Below are 4,260 nucleotides of genomic sequence, written 5' to 3' on the forward strand. Positions count from 1 at the left end.
GGAAACTAAATTTTATTTTTTAAAAAAGAAGAAATGGGTGGGGTGTTCTTGAAAATTTGATGTGATCCTTTTCTGGGAGGACTATTAGGATATGGAACAGAGTTCCCTTGAGGTCATTATTTACTGCTGCTAGAGGTCTGCTACATTAAACTGTAAGCTTTTCCTAAATGAATTGCTAATTTTTGCACTTCACTAGAATCAGTTCTCTCCCTCTTGTAATGAGTCTCTTTCACTAATTTGTGCTTTCTTATGATAGGTGGTTTCTGTAATGTACCATAGATATAACAAACTATAAAAGTCACTGACCTCCTTAGGAAGAGAGGCATATCAGCAAATTGGTTTGCGTTATCTTGTGAGTGGGGCAGATATTTCAGGAGCTGACATAAAACATTTTTTCCTGCCTCATGACTCTGCAAATATATGTGCTTTCCCTCCCCCAAAAGTAGCCACTAAAATAATATATAGCACTCTTCATATATTTTTTCAGACAACTGATTCTCATTGATAGCACCCAGCCTGTTACTGGAAAGGAGAGGGGTAGTGAAATTGTCTTGGGCTTGTCAGGGAAATGCTGACTGCTGAGCTTTTGGCAAGTCTAGCTGCAAAGCTGGGTGGAGGACTGTCTCATCACATTTGCATTCATTGCATATCTTTTGAAGTGATGCCTGTGAGAAAACCAGCTTATGTTTAACCAGTGAAATGCCTGATACAAATACAGAAATATCACCTAAGCAGACCCTTCACTTGATGAGGCAGTGGCAAAGGGCCTTGGAAAGTGTTAGGAGGGTTTTCTGATATTTATGTTTCAAGGCGCAAGAATTTAAACTTGGGACGCTAAACTGAGAATTTCTATGCAAGGCAGAAAGCAGATAATAGGATCACAGAACAAGAGGTAGCCCAGCTTAGAAGGAAAAGGCTCTACTACCAACATGTGATTGCTTGGAGGATCATTGATTTTTTTTTAAATTTTCTTTTGTTTATTTTTAGGCAATTGGGGTTAAGTGACTTGTCCAGGGTCACCCAGCTAGTAAGTGTCAAGTGTTTGGTCTGAGGTTGGATTTGAACTTGAAGTCCTTCTGACTTAAGGGCTGGTGCTCTATCCACCGTACCACCTAGCTGCCCCTAAAGATCATTGATTTTCAAAGAGCTTCAAGGGACTTTAGACAACAGCGATCCCATTTTACAGATGAGAAACTTAGGCCCAGAGAGGATAAGTGCCTTGTTCACAAATTCACAAAGATAGCAAGTGTCCGAGGCAGGATCCAGAGCCAGATCCTCTGATTTCCAATTCAGGCCTCTTTCCACTGTGTGTCACACACCTGCCTGGAGTGGTTCAGTTAAAAAGTGTGAGGCAAGTAGGCAAATGAAAATAACTAATTTGATAGGTTTCTTTCCGATAGAATGCAAATTTCTTGAGGGCAGGAATTGTTTTGCTTTGTTTTTGTAGACCTACTGACTTGACCACGGTCAGCTCTTCATAACAGTTTGTTGAATTGAATTGAACTAAAATTCTAGAAGTTCCTAGGATTTAGAACTGGAACTGAAGTCATTTGGTCTAATCTCCTTATTTACAAATGAGGAAATTAAGGTCCAGAGAAGGGAAATGACTTGCCTAAGGTGTCCCAAGTAGTAAATGACCCAAATAATTCTTTAGATTTCAGAACCAGAGTGCTTCTCTAGGATGGTTAATGTGTAACTTACATCTACTAGGAAAGTAATGCATTAGACCGGCTCATCCTATTTTAAATTCTCTAGTTCTGAAAATACATTATATGTGTGTGTATGTGTGTGTATGTATGTATATATATGTATATTTATGCATATATATTCTGTGGGTGCACATTTCTTGTTTTCTCTTTATGCTAGGGATGCAAATGCAGGCAAGATTTTTCCTTAAACTTAAAATTAGGAGGACAACACATAGGGGGAAACTTTTTTGGGGGGAGGAGGGGGGAGGATGGTGTGCAAAGTCATGGTATAGAGATAGCCATGACATGGTTTAGAGGCCTGGTTCCAGGTAATGTGAAAGTTCAACTATCAGGTAGCATAGTAAGGAGATGGACAAAACAGATGTAGTACAGAAAGAACAGGTTAGAAAAGTTACTGGGTAATACAAAGACAATTTAAACATAGGCTGAGATTGCAATTCAATATTTAGAAATAACAGAAAAATTGCTAGAAATGATCTTCTGTACATACACACACACACACACAGAGCTATCCTAAATACTGATATTCATTACCATCTTGTCAATAGATTCCCCTTCTTATTCTGTTGGCAGCTTTGATTTTTAAAAACTTTAAACATGTTAGGTATGTTGTAGCTGAATATAAATCTCGATTTTTCTCAATCTCTAAAAATAAGAATTAAAATCTGCTAGAGAAGACAGGCTAATATTAGATACCCGTTTTGTCCCATAGTTGACTATATGATGATTGGTCTTTCAGAATGGTGAAGATGATAGCTTTATTATCTAATATTAGGATACCAATACACAAAAGCACAAGTATAGGTGTGCTCTTCTCACCTTGGTTGGTCAAAAGTAGGCTATTGGTCCACCTTTGTACTTTATGGTAATCAGAATTTTATGATCTCTAATAAATTATATTGGGATCCCCTTAAAGTAGTTATCAGGTACTTTATTTGTGCATAGTACAAATGTCATGGCTAAAAAAGATTTAATTTTCTTTAGGAAACATAACATATAAAGAGCTTCCTAATGAAATGTCAGTTTTTCAAAATGGTACCCTCTATGTAACACATCATTCAGTATGATTAAGTTACTAAATTGGGTGAATTGTAACCTATAGGGCCAAGAAAATAGCAGATTCACTCTTCAGCTCAGTCCCACCTTTGTCTTTTCAATAAATATTCCTGGGACTTAGAAACAGACTTTTAAAAGTCATTAACCTCCTATGATGCCTGTGATGCATTTATTAAAAATCAAGGGGGAAAGTGACTATGTGCTTGACCTTGCCTCTTGGTTACAAGAATTCAGTCCTCTCAATTCACTTCCATGCACATGAGGGACTGTCCCAAATCTTGGTCCACAAGTTGACACTATTTAGAAATGGAGGGGCCCTTTTGGGGGCATGTTTTTCTCAGGGACTCAGCAACTGCTGAGTAGTAGTAATTGAAATTCCATACCTTTGCAATGTGGGGGAATAAATTCAACCAATCCCTTTTAAAACAAGGAGTCCAGTTTTGGGCTCCTGAAACTCTAGTAGTTTTCCCTGAGATTAATACAAGATAAGAGTCTGGCGAAGGTTTCTTTTCCTAAAGAGGACTGCCAAAAAGATAAGGACCAATAGTATTCCAAGCAGTGGATTCTAAACTACACATTAACCACTTTGTATCTCTAGCTTCTTTATAATGCACGTCTCTGGGAGCACAGAGATAGTTCTACCAAAATATTTCACAAATGAAACTCAAGGAAATAAAATTACTTGCTCAAGGTAGTGGCAGATCTAGTTGGTGGCAGACTAGCTCCCTGGTCTCTAGACCCCCAGGCCATTGCTATTTCTACTCTGCCACACAGGCCTCAGTGAATGCCTGCATTCAAGGGCAGAGGAATCTTTGTATCGCTACCATGCCTATCCAGAGATTATGAGCTAGTACGTAAATTTCTCTCCCTTCTTAGGCTACACTGTGTTGTTGTTAAGTGAGCTATCCACCCATGCCAATATCCACTTTTGATTCTTCGTAGTGACAGTCTCTATTATGCCTGGATTGGTGCTCATTATTAGCACCAAGGAACGATATTCTGTTTGGGGGCCTTCGACCCAGTGCTCAAGTGTAGTCAGACCATCTTGGAAAGATGGAGAAATCTGCAAAGCTGATAGCATTGAGGTGTATCAGCACAGCCTTCAACGAGGCATGTGGCACTGAAGAGAGTAAGGGAAAAGCAACAGATCAGCTTTTTAAAGGGGGGATGATTACTTTCCAGACCTGCTGAATGATAAGCAATAACTCTGAGAAGAAATTATAATATAATTGACATCAATTTCCCTGAGAATGCACAGGAGAAAACTAACTACTGGCTCTAGACATAGTCTTGTCTTAGGATTAGTGTATACAACAGTAAATGGTGTGTTATAAGTAGCCTGTCAACTAGTGTTAAAATATTTAAGGAACATTATTCCTTTCTGTAAAAAAAATAAAAAGAGTTAAAAATTTTGGTCAGTATTATACGCTTGGATAAATTCTTTTTAAAAAAATCCTATAAATTGTTTTAAAATTTATTTCCATTTCCATTCAAA

The sequence above is a fragment of the Phascolarctos cinereus genome, unplaced genomic scaffold (genome assembly GCF_003287225.1).
Source record: "Phascolarctos cinereus isolate Bilbo 61053 unplaced genomic scaffold, phaCin_HiC Scaffold_2;HRSCAF=192, whole genome shotgun sequence".
Lineage (NCBI taxonomy): Eukaryota > Metazoa > Chordata > Mammalia > Diprotodontia > Phascolarctidae > Phascolarctos > Phascolarctos cinereus.